Source organism: Symphalangus syndactylus, chromosome X (genome assembly GCF_028878055.3).
Source record: "Symphalangus syndactylus isolate Jambi chromosome X, NHGRI_mSymSyn1-v2.1_pri, whole genome shotgun sequence".
NCBI classification, from domain to species: Eukaryota; Metazoa; Chordata; class Mammalia; order Primates; family Hylobatidae; genus Symphalangus; species Symphalangus syndactylus.
Window position 1 is genome coordinate 78754251 of NC_072447.2, and position 23252 is coordinate 78777502.

Sequence of the window (23252 nt, forward strand, 5' to 3'; positions counted from 1 at the left end):
AGCCTGACCAACATGGAGAAATCCCGTCTCTACTAAAAATACAAAATTAGTTGGGTGTGGTGGCACATGCCTGTAATCCCAGCTACTCGGGAGGCTGAGGCAGGAGAATTACTTAAACCCAGGAGGTGGAGGTTGCAGTGAGCCAAGATTGCGCCATTGCATTCCAGCCTGGGCAACAAAAGCGAAACTCTGTCTAAAAAATAATAAGAAGAAGAAGAATGCTAATGTTAAAAGGACTATTCTGGAAGGAAAGTATATTAGTCAGAGTTCTCCAGAGAGACAGAACCAATAGGATACATATAGATAGACATATGAGAGGGAATTTATTAGGGGAATTGGCACACATGATTATAGAGGCTGAAAAATCCCACAACAGGCCATCTGCAAGCTGGAGACCCCGGGATGCTGATAGCATGGCTCAGTCCAAGTCTGAAGGCCTCAGAACCAGGGAAGCCAATGGCGTGTAACTCTCAGTCGGAGGCCAGAGGCCTGAGAACCGAAGGTTAGGCAGGGAGCACTGGTGTAAGTTCTGGAGTCCAAAGACCGGGGAGACCAGAGTTCTTTTACCCAAAGCAGGAGACAAATGTATCCCAGCTCCAGCAGATAAATCAACACATTTGCCTTTTTCTCATTTTTTGTTCTCTACAGGTCCCTAACAGATTGGATGATGCCTGCCCACACTAAGGGCAAATCTTCCCCTCCTAGTCCACTCAGACTCACACAATCATCTCTTCTGGAAACCCTCACAGACACACTCCAAAATAATGCTTTACCAGGATTCTAGGTGTTCCTTAATCCAGTCAAGTTGACATCTAAAATTAACCATCAGAGAAAATATGCAGAAGATCTAATTTCTTACAAACTCAGGAAACAAAAGGGAACTACTTTTCTTCAAATGAGCCTAATTTGCATTCATTATAGCCTGATGTCCAAGAGGCTCTGACCCTTAAACTGCTGTAAGCTGCTCTGACAATAAATAATTAATTGCATACCTGTGAAGAATAATCCTTCGCATGATTCAACTTCCATCTCATTAACTCTGCTTTCCACTGCCTAATAATAGTGACTATTTATTGAGCTCTAAGTATGTGCCAGGCATCGTTTTGTGTGCTTTATTATTTTTCATTTAATTCTTACAGTAAGTATCAATCCACTTGAGAGATGAAGAAACTGAAGTTTGGAGAAAGTAAGTAATATTTCCACGATCAGGCAGCTAGTACATAGGAGAGCCAGGATTCATTCTTTCAACTATTAAATATTAAAGAAATCTTTTTTTGTTAATAAAATTTTTGTGGTTTTATTGTATCATCTGAACAAATCAATGTCTGGGCAGTGAGGCAGCTACTTTCTCCTTCCCTTCTTTGGGTTACTAGAGCAACTTCTCCATAGATTTAAAAAAAAAAAAAAAGGACAACCTTTTGCATTACTTAAGTCTTTCCAAGGCATGCGCTGGTACCAGACAAACTTCTCCCGTCAGAAGCAACTAGTCTAGTGCCCAAACATCATGCACAACACCTTGGTGGCAGCAGCGCACTGTGCCCACTCCCGCCGCAGCCCTGCTCATTTGTGCATGATATTTGGAGCATCTGGAGGAGTGGGAATAGTATTGGGAAGAGGAGGGAGGAGGAAACAGTATGAGTGCCTGGCTGAGAGGAGGTCAACCGAAGTTGTGCAGGGCAAGCCTGAACATGTCATTGGTGAAAGCATCGTTGATGTTCTTTAATAGGTGGAACCCCATGATGAGGTCTTCATCCGCCTTAAGCTGACCCACAGCCATGCTGATGATGCAGCTATCTGGCATGGACTAATGGTCCTGCACCGTGATGCTGTGCTGGATTTTCTGGAACGGAAGGCTAGACAAGTTCTCCACAATGGCAGCTTTCCCCTGGAACTGTTGTCCTTCTCACGTAAGGCATGACGCATCAATGTAAATTGCGCCTAATTGGGTTCTATCGTTATCAAATAACTGGTAGTAATGTTGAATGAAGCTGGATCCAACCTGCTCCCAAATTGGCTTGTCTTCCATTCTGGAGCATCACCCAGCCTCGCGGAGACCCGAGGGGCTGGCATGATGGCGGCAACGGAGGCGGCCAAGAAACCTTTAAAATATGATTGGCATCTCTATATAGCCAATATTTCCTTAGAAAAGGAAAATTCATCATAATTAAATTTATATTTATTTAGTTAGTTATTGCAGAGACAAGGTCTCACTATGTTGCCCAGGCTGATCTCAAACTCCTAGGTTCAAGTGATCCTCCCACCTCAGCCTTCCAAATTGCTGGGATTATAGGCGCAAGCCACCATGCCCAGCCTATAATTAAACTTCTATCCATTTTTAGTATTTTTAGTTTTTTGGGGTCTTTTGGGGTTTTTTGTTTGTTTTTTGAGACAGATAGATATTCATAGATATTTTCACCCGGCTGGAGTGCAGTGGTGCCATCATAGCTCACTGCAACCTGAAACTCTTGGGCTCAAGAAATCCTCCAGCCTCAGCCTTCCAAGTAGCTGGGACTACATTAGTGCACCATCATTTCCAGCTAATTAAAAATTTTTTTTTTTTTAGAAACAGGGTCTCATTATGTTGTCCAGGCTGGTCTCGAACTTCTGACCTCAAGCAACCCTCTCACCTTGGCCTCCCAGAGCGCTAGGATTACAGGCATGAGTCACCATGCCTGGCCTTCTATTCATTTTAACTTGAAAGCATACTTCCTTTCTATTTAACCTTGCCTTCATAGATATTTTTATTATAGTTCATTGTAAGCTTCTTCATTTTTGAACTCAAGCCAGGTCCCCACACAGGCTTAGTTCTCCTAGTTCTCTCGGTTTTTATAATTAATGACTACCACTCTACTGACTGTGTCCATAACCCCCGGGGCCTCCTCTCTGTTTTGCTGCTTGTAACCCAGGCCTTAACTTGTCCTCTAGGGTCTAAGATTCATATCTATATTTTTCCACATTCCCCTTTTTTATTATTTTTCTTTCTTGTTCTTTTCTACAGAGCCGGGGGACTACTCACCTGGCTAAACCAGAATGACACAGATTGCCTCATAAACTGGAATTCTGACAGCCCAAGAGTACAATATCCCAGGTCACAAATGACAGAGGACTGTACAAGTGATAGATTTTTTGTGATTTTTTTTCTGATGGCTGCTAGAATGAAAAATAAAGAAATATTACATCTCTAAGAGTAACCATTAAATTCCTCCATATTACTTCAGAGTAGAAATCAATTTAATAAGTCCCCAGCATGGTGATAAATAATTTTTCTGCTGTTGTCAACCAATATCAAATATACAGTACTAGTATAGAAACAGCTATAAGGCTCCTTTCCAGCTGATCACTCCTCTCCTCCGCTCCATTGCCAGCAATTATGCACCTCAGTATCCAATTATTCCAATGTTCTTTTATCCTGTAACAAATGGTAGCCAGAACTCAATATGTGCCAGATTATCATCATGGCAATTAATATTCTTAGGGTTTCATAACTGGAGCTCTACATCTCTGATTCACTCTTATTTTTGCTTTACATTTTCTCTTCTATGCTTCTAGCTATGTATCTTATTTATACAGAGATAAAATTATATCAAATATAGCTAGGGTAATTAAGATGGAACCCTCACACTAAAGCAGATCCTAAGTAGTCCTGTATATATTGTGGGTTGCAAATGGTCCTGGAAAAGAATATAAAAAGGTCATTCCAAAAAGTCAATACATGTTTTTAGAGATGAGTTCTCACTCTGTCACCCAGCCTGGAGTGCAGTGGTGTAATCATAGCTTACTGCAGCCTCAAATTCCTGGGCTCAAGTCATCCTACTGCCTCAGTCTCCTGAGTAACTGGGACTACAGGCACACACCACCATGCCCAGCATCAATACATTTTTTAAAGCTCCAATTTTCTAATTACAAATAGATCAAAAATTCATCACAGTATACTGGATACAGCCCAAGGAAAAATCTGATTGCTACTAAACTGCATTCTTACCAAACTTATGATCTATAGTCAACTTTAATTCTATTGGTGGCATTAATAATTTATCACACATACCAATTTCACATTTGTCATAGTCACAGTATTCCAAAGCTGTCAAATTACTTCCCAGCTACCAATATCAGTTCCCAAATTTCACTGAGATCTAAACAAAACAATTTCAAAAAGTTTCCTTAGTTCACTGTCTAGGGAAATATATATATAATATAATATATATTATATATAATTTATATATTATATAATATATTATATAATTTATATATTATATAATATAGTATATATAATTTATATATTATATAATATAGTATATATAATTTATATATTATATAATATATTATATAATTTATATATTATATAATATATTATATAATTTATATATTATATAATATATTATATATAATTTATATATTATATAATAGATATAATTTATATTATATTATATTATATATTAGATAATTTATGTATTATATAATATATTATATATAATTTATATATTATATAATATTATATGTATATATCTATTTTTTTTTTTGAGATGGAGTCTCACTCTGTCGCCCAGGCTGGAGTGCAGTGGCGCGATCTCAGCTCACTGCAAGCTCCACCACCTGGGTTCATGCCATTCTTCTGCCTCAGCCTCCCAAGTAGCTGTGAGTACAGGCACCCGCCACCATGCCCGGCTAATTTTTTGTATTTTTAGTTGAGACGGGGTTTCACCATGTTAGCCAGGATGGTCTCGATATCTTGACCTCGTGATCCTCCCACCTTGGCCTCCCAAAGTGCTGGGATTACAGGCGTGAGCCACTGCACCTGGCCGGGAATAATATTTTTAACAATAATGACTCTAGTTATGTTCTGGATTCCAACTAATCACATAGATTCCAATATTATCTTTTTCTTATACAACTAACTGCACCCTATGCTTGAGCCAAAACTAGCCACCATTCCCTAAAACCTTCCAGCTTTTGGTCATGCCCATCCATTCAGCCTCTATCTGCTCTTCTTATCTGAACTCTGGTCATCCCAAACCATGAACTGTGCTGCTTTTTCCTCCCTGGCAAAGCTCTTCATTTGAGGCTCTTCCTTCTTTCTTTCTTTTCTTTTCTTTCTTTCTTTCCTTTCTTTGCTTCTTTCTTTCTTTTCTTTTCTTTCTTTCTTTCTTTCTTTCCTTTCTTTGCTTCTTTCTTTCTTTCTTTTCTTTCTGACAGTGTTCCTGCTCTATGTTGCCCAGGCTGGCCTCGAACTCCTGGGGCTTGAGTGGTCCTCCCACTTCAGCCTCCCAAGTAGCTGGAATTACAGGTGCACAAAACCATGCCCAGCTGAGGCTGTTCATTTTCCTTTGCTCATATTTCCCCATAAGTCAAGATCAGGTTATCATCTTATTGTATCTTCTTCACTGGATCCCCAAGGTATTATTTTACCATCTTACCTCAATAACCTCTTTCTTCAAAGTTCATAATACTCAATTTTATGACCCTCTCAATGTTATATGTCAATCTCCAAGTCTCCCCCCAACATTCACTGAGGACTTCAGTACCAACTGTTTTCCTTTTCTCTTCTCATCCTGAAAGTCTTCATTATCTCCCCTGATGATCTAACACCCAAACCTCATGGATCCTTGACATACCCTATTCTAATTTCTTCATCTCAATTCCATTTCAATCATCCATTTCTTTTTTTTTTTTTTTTCAGGGGAAAGCACAAACTCAGTCTCCCACTACCACACATTATGCAATCGAGTTTCCTGTATTTGGGGAAATCACAGGGGCCAACACACCCAGAGTGCAATGGATGGGCCTCACCCTGAGAAAACCACCTTTGTGATCATGGTATCTCCCCTGCCAGGTATCAATTATTTGTTTCTGGAGTGACACTTGGAATGGCTCTAATTCCAAAACCAAACACAGAGAACTACCTGTTGTTCTACTTCTCTTAAACCTTATACTCCCTGAATTTACCCTTCAACTGCCTCAGGGCCTTTAATTCATTAACCCTCTTGCCTATTTTCCAAAGCCATCACGTACTTTTGGGTTTGTTTGGTTTTTTTTTTGGGGGGGGTCTCAAATTACTTTATTTAAAAAAAATTTATTTCCACAGGTTTTTGGAGAACAGGTGGTGTTTGGTTACATGAGTAAGTTCTTTAGTGGTGATTTGTGAGATTTTTGTGCACTCATCACCCGAGCAGTATACACTGCAGCATATTTGTAATCTTTTATCCTTCACCCCCTTCCCATCCTTTCCCCCGAGTCCCTAAAGTCCATTGCCATCACGTACTTTTGGACTGCATTTCCTTGTCTACTTAGGAAAGAGTCCATGGACAGTGGGACTTCAATAACAGTAACCAACACTCTCTATTCTCCTATCCCCTTGATTTTCCACCATACCTATTATGTCAATTCTCACCCACAAATCAACCAAACTATTTATATTCTCCATTCCTGCTTACAAAGTACTGCTGAGTAAAATTATATACTCCTGGTCACCAGCTTCCCTTCCATCCTCCACTCCTAACAGAATGTTCTTTTTTTAAAGTTGGCAAATAAAAAGTATATATATTTATGGTATACAATATGATGTTTTGAAATATGTACACATTGTGGAATGGCTAAATTGAGCTAATAAGTAACGTATGCATTACATCACATACTTTTTTGTAGTAAGAACACTTAAGAATGATCTTTTAAAACATAAATTAGTGGCTGGGTGTGGTGGCTCACGCCTGTAATCCCAGCACTTTGGGAGGCCAAGGCCGGCAGATCACGAGGTCAAGAGATCGAGATCATCCTGGCCAACATGGTGAAACCCCATCTCTACTAAAAACACAAAAATTAGCTGGGCGTGGTGGCATGTGCCTGTAATCCCAGCTACTCGGGAGGCTGAGGCAGGAGGATCACTTGAACCTGGGAGGCAGAGCTTGCAGTGAGCCAAGATCGGGCCACTGCACTCCAACCCGGTAACAGAGTGAGACTCCGTCTCAAAAAAAAAAAAAAAAAAAAAAAAAAAAAAAAAAAACAAACAAACAAAAAAAAAAAACCATAAATTAGGCTGGACTTCTGAAATGGCAGAGGAACTCAGCAAATCCTCTGTTCCTTAAAACAATGATAAAACTGGATTAAGAAGCATTTAAGAAAACCTGTGGAACCTTTGGCTAAGAACAGTGGGAGACTACGGGGCTGCTTCCATCTCCCCCGCTCCCACTAGGTCCCCTGGAGCTGATTTTACAACGAAAGTCAAGGCAAGCCATAAAAAAATAACAATTTAGATGCTGGAGGGGAATTACTTCATAAAGAAGGAGCACCAAAAAAGTCCTATGCCCAGGGGTGTTTAAAACAATAGCAAACTCAATTTCATACAAACACAGGAAGCCAATATCGCAGTTACCTGAAGTTACAATATTGGTTGGAGCAAGCAACAGAATAGCAGATCTGCCAGAAGTTTACAGAGAGATCCAGAAAACAGGACAGTAATAGTGGGGCTTGATAAGCACCTTCAAGGCCCTGGTTGTCTAGGAGGCTGTGTGCATGCGCAAGGCTGCACTGAAGTTCAAGGTACCAGAGAGGGGCCTAGTTATTTACATTTCCTTGGCTGAATGTGAGGCCTTGCACAGGCACAGGACATGAGAAGGCCTATCAGGAAGTAAAAGTCATGGAGGACTTGTAAACTCTCCAAACTTTGAATGTGTTTCCCAACCCACACACATCGTCAGCAAAGGGCAAAAGACATATTGGGCCAAGGTGTTTAAGGACAACCTCCAGCAAATTATTGGCTGACCACTAAGTTATCCTGACCCAGATATGATACCTAGGAAGCCAGGCTTAGAAATGAAAAAAAAAAATTATTATTTTATTTTATTTTATTTTTTGAGACAGAGTCTCACTCTGTTGGCCAGGCTGGAGTGCAGTGGCACAATCTCGGCTCACTGCAACCTCCGTCTCCTGGGCTCAAGCAATTCATCTGCCTCAGCCTCCCGAGTAGCTGGGATTACAGGCATGTGCCACCAAGCCTGGCTAATTTTTGTATTTTTAGTAGAGACAGGGGTTTCACTATGTTGGCCAGGGTGGTCTCCAACTCCTGACCTCAGGTAATCTGCCCACCTCGGCCTCCCAAAGTGCTGGGATTACAGGTGTGAGCCACCGTGCCCGGCCAATTTTTTTTTTTTTTTTAACTGAGCAAAAGTCTGGGTATGGTGGCTCATGCTTGTAATTCCAGCACTTTGGAAGGCTGAGGCAGGAGGATCACACGAGGCCAGAAGTTCAAGACCAGCCCGGGCAACATAGGGAGACCCCCGTCTCTACAAAAAAAAAAATTAAAAATTAGCTGGACATGGTGGCACGTGCCTGTGGTCCCAGGTACTTGGGAGGCTGAGGCGGGAGGATCACTTGAGCCCAGGAGATCAAGGCTGCAGTGAGCTGTGATCATACCACTGCACTCCAGCCTGGGCAACAGAATGAGACCCTGTCTCAGAAGGACAGGAGGGGAGGAGGGGAAAAGAGGAAAGGAGAGGAGGACAAGAGAGGAGAAAGAAAATACAACAGAGGGGTGGAGGGGGATGTGGCAAAAAAAAAAAAGAAAAAAAGGAAGGCTTCAACAATCATTAGGGAGTGCGGATCAGAACGCTGAGCTTAACATTTTGAGGAACTGCCAGACTGTTTTCCAAAGTAGCTACACTCATTAGGATGTCTATCATAAAAACGATAGACAATAAGTAAGTGTTGGCAAGGGTGTGGAGAAAACTGAAACCCTCATACTCTGCTGGTGGAAACGTAAAATGGTACAACCAATGTAAAAAGCCTGTGTTTGGAAAACAATGTGCCAGTACCTCAAAAGGCTAAACATTAGAGTTACTCTATGACCCAAAAAGTGGAAACAACCCAAAATGTCCATCAACTGATGAATGGATAAACAAAGTGTTATATATCCATACAATGGAATATTATTCACCCATAAAAAGAAGTGAAGTACTGATACATGCTATAACGTGGATGAACCTTGAAAACACTATGCTAAGTGAAAGAAACCAGACACAAAAGACCACATATTATATTATTCCATTTATATGAGATGTCCAGAGTATGCAAATTCATAGAGACAGTAAGAAGATTAATGGCTGCCAGGGGCTGAGGGCAGGGGGAAATGGAAAGTGCGTGCTAATGGGTATAGGGTTTCTTTTTGGCGTGAGGGAAATGTTTTGGAATTAGATAGTGGTGATAATTGTACCACCTTGTGAATATATTAAAAACCACTGTGTTATACACTCTAAAATGATGAATTTTATGGCATGTGAATTATATTTCAAATTTTAAAAACACAGTGCTAAGTGAAAGCAAAAGGCTATATAGCATATGATTTCATTTACATAAAATATCTAGAAAAGGCAAATCTACAGACAGCATATTAGTGGTTGCCTGGGGCTACAGATAGGAAGCAGGATTGACTGCAAAAGCGTATAGGGGATCTTTTAGTTTGATGGAAATGTTTTAAAACTGGATTGTGGACATAGTTGCATAACTCTATAAATTTACTAAAAAGTTTTGAATTGTATATTTAAAATAGGTGAGTTTTATGCTATGGAAATTAAACTTTAATAAAGCTGTTTTTTTTAAAAAAAAAAAAAAAAGAGAATATAAATCAACTAGGACTCCTTGGAGAAATAGCAAGTCTGAGGCAGGAAATATATAAGCCTTGTGCCAGGAATCAAGCAAGCTATGGAACACTAATGAGTCATGTCAGGAACATACAGGAGGCAACACATTGGCAAAAGATGGTAAAAATTGAGCATGAACAAGAATAATGAATGCAGTAAATTAAAACCCATTGAATACATTTTTTAATTTTTAATTTTTATGGATACATAAATAGATATACATATTTATTATAGGGTACATGTGATAGACATTTTTTAAAGGGTGGTTAATAATGACAGGGAAATAACAAACATATACAACTCATTGGATATCATTGAAAGTAAGTAGAGCACCGACTATTTACTCTGAAAATTGGTAATTAAGGAAAGAATTAATCATGTCTTCTGCCTTCCCTGTAGGAGTAACACAATAGTCCTAGTTGATGAGGGAAAGTTTACTTTCAGAAGAATTCCAACTAGTTAATGTCGAAAACAAAATTAAGGAATCACTATTTTGAAACTACTAGTGAAATGATTAATTCCACCAATGGTCATAACAGATTAAACTATTAGATGAAAAGTTGATGGGAAACATAATGAAGGAGTCAGGCAGGGCATGGTTGCTCACACCTATAATCCCAATACGTTGGGAGGCTGAGGTGGGAGTATCACTTAAGCCCAAGAGTTTAAGACCAGCCTGGGCAACATATAGAGATCCTGTCTCCACACACAAATAAATAAATAAATAAATAAATAAATAAATAAATAAATAAATAAAATTTAAAAATTAGCCAGGGCTGGGCGCAGTGGCTCACACCTATAATCCCAGCACTTTGGGAGGCTGAGGCGGGCAGCTCACTTGAGGCTAAAAGATCGAGACCAGCCTGGCCAACATGGTGAAACCTCATCTCTACTAAAAGTAAAAAATAAATAAAAGAAATAGCTGGGCGTGGTGGCACACACCTGTAATCCCAGCTACTCAGGTGGCTAAGGCAGGAGACTCACTTGAACCTGGGAGGCGGAGGTTGGCACTGAACTCCAGCCTGGGTGACAGAGTGAGACTTTGTCTCAAAATAATAATAATAATAATAATAATAATTAGCCAGGCAGGGTGATGCATGCTTGCAGTCCTAGCTATTCAGGAGGCTAAGACAGGAGGATCACTTGAGCCAGGAGTTCAAGACTGCAGTGAGCTATGATCACGCCACTGCACTTCAGCCTGGTGACAGAGCAAGACCACAGCTCTAAAAATAATAATAATAAGTTAAATAAAATAATGAAGGGATCAAGATGTTACTCATTTATTAAAAATGGAATGGATGTATGCCTCCAGATGTGATTCAAAGTGAAATACACAGTTACCCCTGTTAAATATTATTGACCAAATGAAGAAAGTTGAACCTGAATATCATCAAGCTTCTAAAGCTAACTTCCATTATAGAAAAATGTGGGATATAGAGGAATAAAGTAAATGGCAGCATAAAAAAGAAAACAAACAAATCTAAAATGTGGGATATTCTACAGGACCACTGATTCACTTTCTGCAACAAGTCAATGGCTTGACAAAGAAAATGTGAGGCATAGACTGCTCTCAATTAAGAGAGACTGGCTGGGCGTGGTGGCTCACGCCTGTAATAGCAGCACTTTGGTAGGCTGAGGCAGGAGGATCTCTTGAAACCAGGAGTTCAAGACCAGTCCTGGCAACATAGTGAGACCTTCCCATTTCTACGGAAAAAAAAAAAAAAAAATTAAAAAAACAATTAGCTAGGCATCATGATGTGCACCTGTACTTCCAGTTACTTGGGAGGCTGAGGCAGGAGGATCCCTTGAGCCCAGGAGTTCAAGGTATCAGTGAGCTACAATCATGCTATTGCACTCCAGCCTGGATGACAGAGAGAGACCTTGTCTAAAAGAGAGAGAGAAAGAGAAAGAAACTTAAGGCCGGGCATGGTAGCTCATGCCTATAATACCAACACTTTGGGAGGCCAAGGCAGGAGAATCATTTGAGCCCAGGAATCCAAGGCCAGCCTGGGCAACAGAGTGAGACCTTGTCTCTACCAAAAAAAAAAAAAGTAATTAATCAGGAGCCGTGGCATGTACCTGTAGTCCTAGCTACTTGGGAGGCTGAGTCAGGATAATCACTTGAGACCAGGAGTTCAAGGCTGCAGTGAGCTATGATTATGCCACTGCACTCCAGCCTGGGCAACAAAGCAAGACCCTATCTCAAAGGGAAAAAAAAAAATGGAAATAGCTTAAATCTGTAGTGAAATTAAACGTAAGAATCAATGCCAGCCGGGTGAGATGGCTCACGCCTGTAATCCCAACACTTTGGGAGGCCGAGGCAGGCAGATCACCTGAGGTCAGGAGTTTGAGACCATCCTGGCTAACATGGTGAAACCCCATCTCTACTAAAAAGACCAAAAAGTAGCCGGGTGTGGTGGCAGGCGCCTGTAGTCCCAGCTACTCAGGAGGCTGAGGCAGGAGAATGGCATGAACCTGGGAGGCGGAGCTTGCAGTGAGCTGAGATCACGCCACTGCACTCCAGCCTGGGCAACAGAGTGACACTCAGCCTCAGAAAAAAAAAAAAAAATTAGCCGGGCGTGGTGGTGAGCGCCTGTAATCCCAGCTACTAGGGAGGCTAAAGCAGGAGAATTGCTTGAATTTGGGAGGCAGAGGTTGCAATGAGCTGAGATCGTGCCATTGCACTCCAGCCTGGGCAACAGAGTGAGACTCTGTCTCAAAAAAAAAAAGAACCAATGCCATCAAACTCTAAAAGTCCTTGAAATTACTCCGCAGATCCCTTCACATCACCATAAGTATCCATCTACCTCTTCTTCCTCTAATTCAGATTGCTTTTTTCTCAAGTACTAGTACTCAAGTTAAACTTTAAAAACTGTTTTCTTTTGTTTCATAACTAATATTACAAAAATATTTTATATTTGTTATTGCTATGTGTAATATTTTATTGACCCTGTGGATTAAGCAAGCTTTTATGTGCTATTCTGGAAACATAACCACTACTTATAAATGGTTTCTCTGACAAAATTGTCCAAAGCTTCAAATCACTAATTTAAATACTTAAATTTTTAAAAATACACAAAAAAAATTATGCACAAAGAAAAATTCACAAAAGTATTAAACATTTATTCTACTCATCATGTGCAAATGGTTATTTTAGGATACCAAAAAGACCTAGTTGGTAAGGGAAAATTATTTACAGAAGAATTTTGTTAATAGTTGTAGAAGAAGCTGGGCGAGGTGGCTCACACCTGTAATACCAGCACTTTGGGAGGCTGAGGCAGGAGGGTTGCTTAAGCCCAGGAGTTCGAAGTTACAATGAGCCATGATCGTGCCACTGCACTCCAGCTTGGATGACGGAGGAAGACCCTGACTCAAAAAAAAAAGTGTAGAAGGAATGACAGAACTAGAAAAATCACCATTTGGAATCCCCTGATGAAACTAATAATTCAGATAATGATCATCAGTGGATGCTAAGACAATGAGGATGCCTTTCCAACAATGAGGGTAGATGAGAAAGACAATAAGGAATTTAAAAATAGAAAGATTAAGCTGTCCACAATCTGTACACACTGCTCAGTCATAGTATCACTAAAAGTGGACCAACCAGACATTGGGGTAGCATGTGTGAGGGCTTGGATTCAAGAGAAAGAGAGCATGGCATATACCGATAATTGAAAACGGAATTTAGAATTGCTGAGGTACAGAGTGTGAGATGAGGAGTGGCAATAAATGAAGCTGATGCAGGAGCCAGATGTAGGGCCTTGGAAGTCACTTAAAGAATTTTGAATTTTCTCTTAAGGGGACTGGGAAGTCACTGAAGGGTTTTTGTTTTAGAATATATTCTCTGGCTATAGTGTGGGACATGATTTGAGGGTAAAATAAGAGTGAGGGCAGGTAGATGAATTAGGAGACAGTTGCAATAAAGTTTGAGATGACAGTGACCTGGACCAGGGTAGTGGCATTAGGAAAAAAGGTGAAGTATATGGATTCAATGAATATTTAGCAAATAAACCTGAAAGGATTTGGTGGTAAAATAGAGAGAGGATGGTGTGAAGGTTTTAGACTTGGGGAACTGGGTTGATAGTGCCATTCACTGATATAAGAAACACAAGAGGAGGAATGGGCTTAGGCTGAGAGGGTGGGGAAGGAAAGTAGCTCAGTATGGGAAACAGTGAATTTGCGATGACTATGGAGCATGAAAATAGGCAGATGGCTACCCAGGGTCTGAAGCTCAGAAAAGAGGTCTGGATTGAACATACATTTGTGTGAAGTCAGTGTATAATAAGCAGCTGAAGCCATGAGAATGGATAAGATGAGCCTAGTCAAAAACAGCAAAGTGGGCAGGCACAGTGGCTCATGCCTGTAATCCCAGCACTTTGGGAGGCCAAGGCAGGCAGATCACTTGAGGTCAGAAGTTTGAGACTAGACTGGCCAATGTGGTGAAACCCCATCTCTACTAAAAATACAAAAATTAGCCAGGTATGGTGGCACGCGCCTGTAATTCCAGCTACTCAGGAGGCTGAGGCACGAGAATCACGCCACTGCACTCCAGCCTGGGTGACAGAGCGAGACCTTGTCTCGAAAAAAAAAAAAAAGCAAAGCATAACATGTGGCCCTGTAGCCCCATATCTTTTGCCTCAAGTAACTTCACACCAATGGCAGAAGAGAAACCAGATCACAGTGAATTGAAGAGTGGGAGGTGAGGAAAAATAAGGTGAATGAAGGGGAAGAAAGAGAGATGACAGGAACTGAAAGAGGATATGAATTTGTATAGCACTCATTTATGCTGTCCAATTAACCTTTTGCTATATGTACTGTCTTACATCATAATATGAATATATGGTATCATCCCCTTCAAAAACTGCCTCACATGCATGTCTAGTCTTCCCAGTAAAATGAAAGCTCCTCATGGAGCTTTTTTAAAATGTCTTTAGGCTGGGCACAGCGACTCACGCCTTCAGTCCCAGCACTTTAGGAGGCCGAGGCAGGTGGATTGCTTGAGTCCAGGAGTTGGAGAGCAGCCTGAGAAATGTGGTGAAATCCCATCTCTACAAAAAATACAAAAAAATCAGCCAGGTATGGTGGTGCTCGCCTGTGGTCCCAGCTATTCAGGAGGCTGAGGTGGGAGGATCACTTGAGCCTGGGAAGCGGAGGTTGCAGTGAGCCAAGATTGTGTCACAGCACTCCAGCCTGGGTGACAGAGTGAGACCCTGTCTCAACAAAAAGAAAAAAGAAAAAAAAATTCTTTGTATCCTGTATCCCCCACTGTACATAAAGAAGTCAGAGAGCTGTTTGAGATCCAGGAGGCTTAGTTGCTGACTATACGAGAACCACCTCCTAGGTAGGCAATATCTTTGTACAAGGTAGTTACTCCAGTGAGGCAGGCAGACAAATTCAGCAGACCAGTCTATATATTAAAAGGTTGATTTGTGAGCACATTTTTTTTTAAAAAAAGGGAAAAAATGTTTTTTTAAACAAACAGAAACAAACAAAAATAAATAAAACAAACGGAGTTTATATCCACAAAGGATATATTAACATCAGATTATATAAGCCTGATAAACTATCTTTCTCTATTCAAGATATTTTTATAAAAAGCCTGACTAACCAGAATTGGGAACAAGAAGTTTGGTGAGAAGAAACTTACTCTTAGCTGTAATGTTTAAATATTTTTATAAGGAGAATGTACTCACATGTTACCTATGTAATTAAACAACAACAAAAAAAAAACAAAAAAAACATAAACAAAAACAAAAAATGAAAAGGCTAAAGAAATAAAATATTATTCTTCCCCTTTCCAGGCTCCTTGCAGATAACCAGCCTTTACCCTTCTATTCATAGATCACTATTTCAGATGGCCAATTTATAAGGCAGTTGAGTAAGTTAGGATTTCTTTACATTATTACATTTCATTCTCTTTTTCCTGAGACCATATACTCTGGTCTTTGATGGAAACCTAAAAAACATTCCAGTCTCATTAAAAGAAAACCTAGCTCTCTCAGGGTAGGTTAATTCTGCAGATGTATGCCTTCAGATAGCTGTTTTTATCCATTTTGTTTCATTTTACTTCATTTTCAGACAGTGACCTTTTCCCATCCTTACTTGCAAATTCTGAGAGCCCCTTTCTATAAGGCACCTTTCCTCCTTTTTAAATAATGTGTAGGAGTACTTGTTGACAGATAGAGCATTAAAAGAAAAGGACACATTAATAGGTTTTATCAGTAAGATTTTAGAAGTCTGAACTAGATAACCTCTGTTCCTTAGATTTGATGAGGATTCTGATTAAGGTAGAATAGCCTTGGCTGCCTCAAACATTTCTCTTTGCCTCTGGCACCAAGGAGGACACAGACCAAGCCACACCAGGACAATCTCCACTCAAGAATAGCAAGTTCGGACTGTGTGAAAGGTCCCCATTTTACAATAAACAAGCTTCCCTATAACTTTGAAACACTAATCCCAGGAAAACACTAGAAATTGGTTCAAGGTAGTATTGTGACAGGTCTGTTGGGTCAGATCCTATATACAACAGCAGGTGAAAGTAAATGAACAGTAGCAATCCCTTATTTGATGGATTGATTTCAACATAGGAAAGGTGTCTAGTCAGGCTGCAAATATTTGAGCTCTGCTCTGCCTTTTTTGATATTTTAAGATAGTCATTTGTATGAAGACACTTAGTGGCATGCTAATCAAATTTGCAGATGATAAACTGGAAAAGAAGCTAGTACAACTGGATGACATTCGGGATTCAAAAGAAGTTTGACAACAGGAATGATAAGCTAAATTTCTTAGGCTGAAAAGACAGAGATCAAATTAAAGCCTCATACTAGGTCCTAAAACATAAGCATTTAAGTACCAACTGGATAAATATAGTTGAGTTTTTAGTCTTAGGGATTTCAACTAACTATAGGCTCAACATAATTCAACAGAGTGATCAATGTGGCTGTCAAAAAAAAAAAAGACAAGAAAAGAAAAGAAAAAGCTAACAATTTTGGCCTGCATGAGTAGTAGCATAGGGTCTAGAACAAAGAAAATCACTAACCCACTCTTCTTTACTGATCAGAACATGTACCTGAAATAGTACATTTCACTCTAGATGCCAATCTTTAAAGACAGATATTCATGAACTGAAGTATGAACAGAACAGAATAACCAGAATGATGAGGAGATCTTCAAACTCTGCCATGACAGTAATGGCAGTAAAGGAACTGCAGATGTTTAGCACAGAGAAGACAAGACTTAGTAGAGGAAACCAGTGACCACTGTTTTCAAATATAAAGCGTTGCCCAATAATGAAGGAGACTGTCTCTCGAGCAATTTCCTCAAATAATGAAGTATTCAAGCACAGATCTAAACTCACTTGGTGGAGATATTGGAAGAGATTCAAAAGTCTGGGATAAATGCTAGGTCTCTCAGCTAAAGGAGCCCCAAAGTGATGACACCTCAGTAGCAATAAGTATACCCCAGCACAGAGATCCTGGTTGCTAAATATCATTCCCCACTTAAGGGAGCCAGGCTTCTTTGGAGAAATAGCTGATTCCAAGGTTAGGGCCAGGAAAATACATGATAAGCCTGAAATATTCCTGTTGTCCCAGAAAGTAAGAAAGTGCCAAAGAATGATGGAGGCATGTCAATGGACACAGAAACCAGCTTGAAGAAGTTCCCGCTGACCAAATCTGGGCCAATTAGAGCATCAAAATAAATAAACAGTAAAATGTTATAACTCATGTAATAAGTAAGAATCCATGAGTCCATACTGATAATCAATTAATTAATCAATACATAGGGTAAAAGAAAAGCTCTTCCTTACAATTGAGTGCCAGCAAATAAGTGTAGAACTAATGATGTATTTAGAAAATCACCATTTTTAAAATATAATAGTAATAACTGATTCAGGCAATAATCAATGAATGTTAAAATCTATTGGCTGAGACTTTGATATGGAATAGGACATTTTATACAGTCTCAAAGTGTCCCCCCACAAATTGCATATTTATTACAAAGGTAAAAATAGTAACTTTAGAGTGGAGAAACCTGGCAGACCCTACTTTAACCAAGTAGTCAAAGTTAATATCACCAATAATGGGGCAAAGTGATATCATGTACCTCCTGTTGCCAATGCACTGAGAACACATCACTTCTGTGATATTCCTACAAAAAGAAGCATAATCTGAATCTAATCATGAGGAAACATTAGACAAACCCAAACTAAGGGACATTATACAAAATATCTGGCCTGTACTCTTCAAAAGTGTCAATGTCAGGAAAGACAAAGAAAGGCTGAGAAACTACTCCAAATTAAAGGCAACTAAAGTGACATGACAACTAAATTCAATGTATAATCCTGGACTGTATTCTGGACTGGGGAAAAATGCTATAAAGGAAATTATTAGGACAAGAGGTAAATGCTGAATGTGGACAGCAGTGGTATTACATCAATGTTAATTTTCCTGATTTTGATCATTATGCTGTGATTTTGTAAGAGAATGTCCCTGTTCTCAGGAAAAATATGCTGAAGTATTTAGGAGTATAGGGGCCTTATGTCTCCAGGTTATTCTGATTCAGAGAAAAAATAGATAAAGATAGAGATAGAATGATAAAGCAAATGTGGCAACATGTTAAAAATATATGAATCTGGGTTAAGGGTAAGTGGAAGTTCTTTGTACCATTACTGTAACTTTAAGTTTGAAATTATTTTGAAGTAATGAAGTTTTTAAAAGCTTTGAATGATTAAAAAAGAGAGAGAAAACTATACTAAATGTTCTCTAAAGTTCTAACAAGACCATCAGCAAGAGACAAATTCAAAAACTAAGGCTTTTAGCAAAGGAGACAATAATATTAAATAATTTTTAAGACTTAGAAAAGCTACTAAGAGATTAAAAATAGGTTTTCTGTAATAGAAATAACATGGTATTTTGTGTCACATAGACCAGGATTCAAATCCTTGCTCTATCATTTATTATTTGTATGATCTTGAGCCAGGTCGTTTAGCTTTTCTCAGCCTTAATCTCTTTATGTTGTAAAGACAATACTACCTACTTCTCTAGTTACACACATATATATTTCCCTAATATACAAAAAACTTTTACAAATCATTGCATATCAACATGAAAAAAGATGAACACACCAATAGACAAATGGACAAAGAACAAGAACAGTCAATTCATGATAAATTATATACAAATAGTCAATAAATACAGTATGTGCAAACCTCACCAGTAATAAAAGAAATGCCAATAAAACTGGAATATAGGCTTGGCACAGTGGCTCAGGCCTGTAATCCCAGCATTTTGGGAGGCCGAGATGGGCAGATCACCTAAGGTCAGGAGTTTGGGACCAGCCTGGCCAACATGGCAAAACCCCATCTCTACTAAAAATATAAAAATTAGCTGGGCATGGTGGCCTGCACCTGTAATCCCAGCTACTCAGTAGGCTGAGGCAGGAGAATCACTTGAACACAGGAGGCAGAGGTTGCAGTGAGCCAAGATCGCACCACTGCACTCCAGCCTGGGCCACCACAGAGTGAGACTCCATCAAAAAAAAAAAAAAAAAAAACTCACAAAAAAACTGATATATAATTTTTCACCTATTAGGATTGGCACAGAATAAAAAGATAAAAAACCCAGTGTTGATGAGAGTATAAGAAAACAGACCAAGCACAGTGGCTCACGCCTGTAATCCCAGCACTTTGGGAAGCCGAGGCAGGACCTGAGGTCAGGAGTTTGAGACCAGCCTGGCCAAGATGGTGAAACCCCATCTCTACTAAAAAGTACAAAATTAGCCGGGTGTGGTAGCACATACCTGTAATCCCAGCTACTCAGGAGGCTGAGACAGAAGAATCGCTTGAATCTGGGAGGTGGAGGCTGCAGTGAGCCGAGATCATGCCACTGCACTCCAGCCTGGGCAAGACACAGCAAGACTCTGTCTCAAAAAAAAAAAAAAAAAAAAGAATAGAATGGATAAACTAGCACAGTCATACAATAGAATGCTACTCAGCACTGAAAAGGAACAAATTTGATACACACAATAACATGGATAAATCTCAAAAACATTATGCTGAGCAAGGCTGGGTACAGTGGCTCATACCTATAATTCCAGCACTTTGGGAGGCCAAGGCAGGTGGATCATTTGAAGCCAGGAGTTCAAGACCAGCCTGGCCAACATGGCAAAATCCCATCTCTACTAAAAATACAAAAATTAGCTGAGCATGGTGGCACATCCCTGTAATCCCAACTACTTGGGAGGCTGAGGCACAAGAATTGCTTGAACCTGGGAAGCAGAGGTTGCAGTGAGCTGAGATCGCACCACTGCATTCCAGCCTGGGTGATGTAATGAGAGTCTGTCTCGAAAATAAATAAAATAAAATAATATTACATTCTCACAATGAAATGCTATACAGCCTTTTTTTTATTTTTTAAGAAATGGGATCTCACTACATTGTCCAGGCTGGAATGCAGTGGCTATTCACAGACATGACCATAGGGCACTACAGCCTTGAACTCCTGGACTCAAGCAATCTTCCCACCTCAGTCTCCCAAAGAGCTGAGACTACAGGCACCATACCACTGTGCCCAACTTACAAAGCCACTTAAAACAATAGTGTAATCTATATTCATTGACATAGAAAAATGTCCAAAACATACTGTTGAGTGAAAAAAATGGATTAAAAACAGCATGAAATAAAGAAAGATAAGTTAAATGAGATATTTTTCACCTATCATATTGATAAGGATGAAAAAATGATTGATAAATGATATTGAAAAATGACCTAATTCTGGCAAGTATATGGGGAAAACACATTTTTATATACTGTTAGTGTAGTGTAAATTGGTAGATTCTATAGGGCTATATGACTATATATACTATTAAAATTGTAAATATGTTTATCATTTCACACAGCAATCCATTTCTAAAAATTCATCCCACAGTAATACTCACAGAGACACACAAAGATTTATGTACAAAGAGTGTAGTTTTACATATAATCTATGCACAAAAAAGAATGCAGTAGTATTTGCAACAGTCAAACATTAGAACAATGCCTGTACAGTGAATCTGGCAAAATGAAATAATGGTCCATGTATACAATGGAACACCATGCACCTGTTAAAATCAATGAGTTGGCCGGGTGCGGTGGCTCACACCTGTAATCCCGGCACTTTGGGAGGCTGAAGCGGGCAGATCACCTGAGGTCAGGAGTTCGAGACCAGGCTGGTCAACATGGTGAATCCCCATCTCTACTAAAAATACAAAAAATTAGCTGGGCGTGGCGGCAGGCACCTGTAATCCCAGCTACTTGGGAGACTGAGGAGGAAGAATCGCTTGAACCTGGGAGGCAGAGGTTGCAGTGAGCTGAGATCATGCTACTGCACTCCAGCCTGGGCTATAGAGCAAGACTCCATCTTAAAATAACATAAAATAAAATAAAATAAAATAATAAAATAAAATAAAATAAAATAGTTGGTACTATGTGTACTGAAACAATAAAAATGTCAAAAATAAAGTTTGGGCCGGGCACAGTGGCTCATGCCTGTAATCCCAGCACTTTGGGAGGCTGATGGGGGGGGGGAGATCACCTGAGGTCAGGAGTTCGAGACCAGCCTGGCCAGCATGGTGAAACTCCGACTCTACTAAAAATACAAAAATTAGCCAGGCGTGGTGGCACACACCTGTAGTCCCAGCTACATGGGAGGCTAAGGCAGAAGAATTGCTTAAACCCGGGAGGCAGAAGTTGCAGTGAGCCAAGATTGTGCCACTACCCTCCAGCCTGGATGACAGAGCGAGACTCTGTCAAAAAAAAAAAAAAGTTATAGACAGAGAATGAGATATCGGAATTTTATATTTTCAGATATAGAGTAATTCTGGGAAATGACAAAATCCAGAACGAGGCTAATAAATTTTCTTGCAGAAGTAGAGTGGAGAAGAGCACTACAAATGGTCAAGGAGCTGTGAAGGTAGAGTGTTGCTCGGCCAGTTCATCCACAGGAGCATTGTGATGGGCTGGGAGGTAGAGAGCAGATGCTCAAGTCTCCATAGAATATCAGGAAATATCCAAGAAGGCAATAAATGACTACATCGAGAAGGAATAAAAGGTAATATTGCAAAAGGCATGAGTCTTAAAAGAGAGGCCTTTAATGTGAGGATTGAAAGCAAAGGTCTAGAAGCAGTGATGAAGAGTAGGAATGATGACGACTTCTGGGAAACAAAAATTACAATGATTAATAACTCTCCAGTATCAGCGAGGTATAAGAAAACAGGCATTCATGTATGCTTGGTAAGAAGGTACATAAGAAAAAAGTTTCTGGATAAAAATTTGGCAGTATTTATCATTTTTTTTAATGTTTGTGTCATTTGGTTCAGCAGTTTCGAATCCACAAATCTATCGTACAAATATATTCACATGTACCCAAACATACATGTATTAGCATTTCACTGTGGCATTGTTTGTAAAACTGGAAACAACCTAAATGTTCATCAGTAGGGATATTTGTTCAATCAATTATGTGAGGCTTTCGCTCAAGAACCATAGCAATAAAGAGGGCATACCCTGGGAGAGAAGCTGGGTTTCAGTTAAAGCAAGCAAGTGGAGAGAGAATTCAGTGAGGAAATTTAGGGTACAGTAGAGTCTATCTACAATGGAACCCGTTTTCCAGAAAACATAGTACAAATAATTGGCAAGAGAAGCAATAGTGGGTGGATGATTGAGGGTAAGGAAAAGTGTAGAAGAACAGAAGGAAGCCCAAAGGGGTTCAAGACAGAGTGAACAAAAAGGCAGATGTTCAAAAAGGCTTGCAATATTAATTGGTTTTCAGTTAACTGGACTCTTCAGTCTAAAATGCCCTTCCCTGCCCTTGAAAATCCAGGAAACTCCTACTCATTCTTTAAATCTCAGACCAAAAACTATCTTTTCTATGAAGCCTTCCCTGATGGCCTATGGTCAAATTATGAACAAGTGCCATAGCAATCCTATTATAGGATTTATTACTTCTGATTAGGAGTATTTAATGTGAAGCTTATGGATAGGCATCAGGGAGCATTTCCAGGTTTAAAATTTATGCAAAATTCTGTGTACATTTGTGCATTTTTCTAGGGGGGATGTCCAAAGACTTTTTTTTTTTTTTGCAATTTCATGCTGGTAATTTTTCTTTTTTAAAAGGTAAGCCACTAATAATTTAAGAAAAATATTTAAACCAAAAGTTGCATATTAATATTATACACAAATTGAAACACAAGTGACTTTTAGCACACTGTATATATGCTTACATAAACTCAAATAGTTACACATTTAAAATAATTTCCATTTAACATATGAAAGTTCTGAAATACATAAAAGCATTAATACTTCCTATAAATCTACAGTTAGAACATCAATTTGCTACAAGCACATAAAAACATCAAGTGCTTTCTTGGAGTTTCCAGTTTCGTCCCTAAAACACAATCTTGGTCATAACAACCTAATTGCATATAAAACTTTAAAAGTAGGCTTGGGCCAAGTGCGGTGGCTCACGCCTATAATCCCAGCACTTTGGGAGGCCGAGGCGGGCAGATCACCTAAGGTCAGGAGTTCGAGACCAACCTGGCCGACATGGTAAAAACCCCGTCTCTATTAAAAATACAAAAATTAGC

The 23252-nt window shown here is 39.5% G+C and overlaps 1 non-coding gene and 1 pseudogene across 1 annotated transcript; both read right to left on the bottom strand.

Moving 5' to 3' along the window:
• Positions 1 to 1329: 1329 nt before the first annotated feature.
• LOC129475618 (nuclear transport factor 2-like) overlaps positions 1330 to 23252 on the bottom strand; it is a 34801-nt pseudogene continuing 12878 nt past the window's right edge.
• On the bottom strand, positions 5675 to 5838 carry LOC129476623 (U1 spliceosomal RNA). The gene has a single exon (XR_008655046.1). It is a non-coding gene; the product is annotated as a U1 spliceosomal RNA (small nuclear RNA).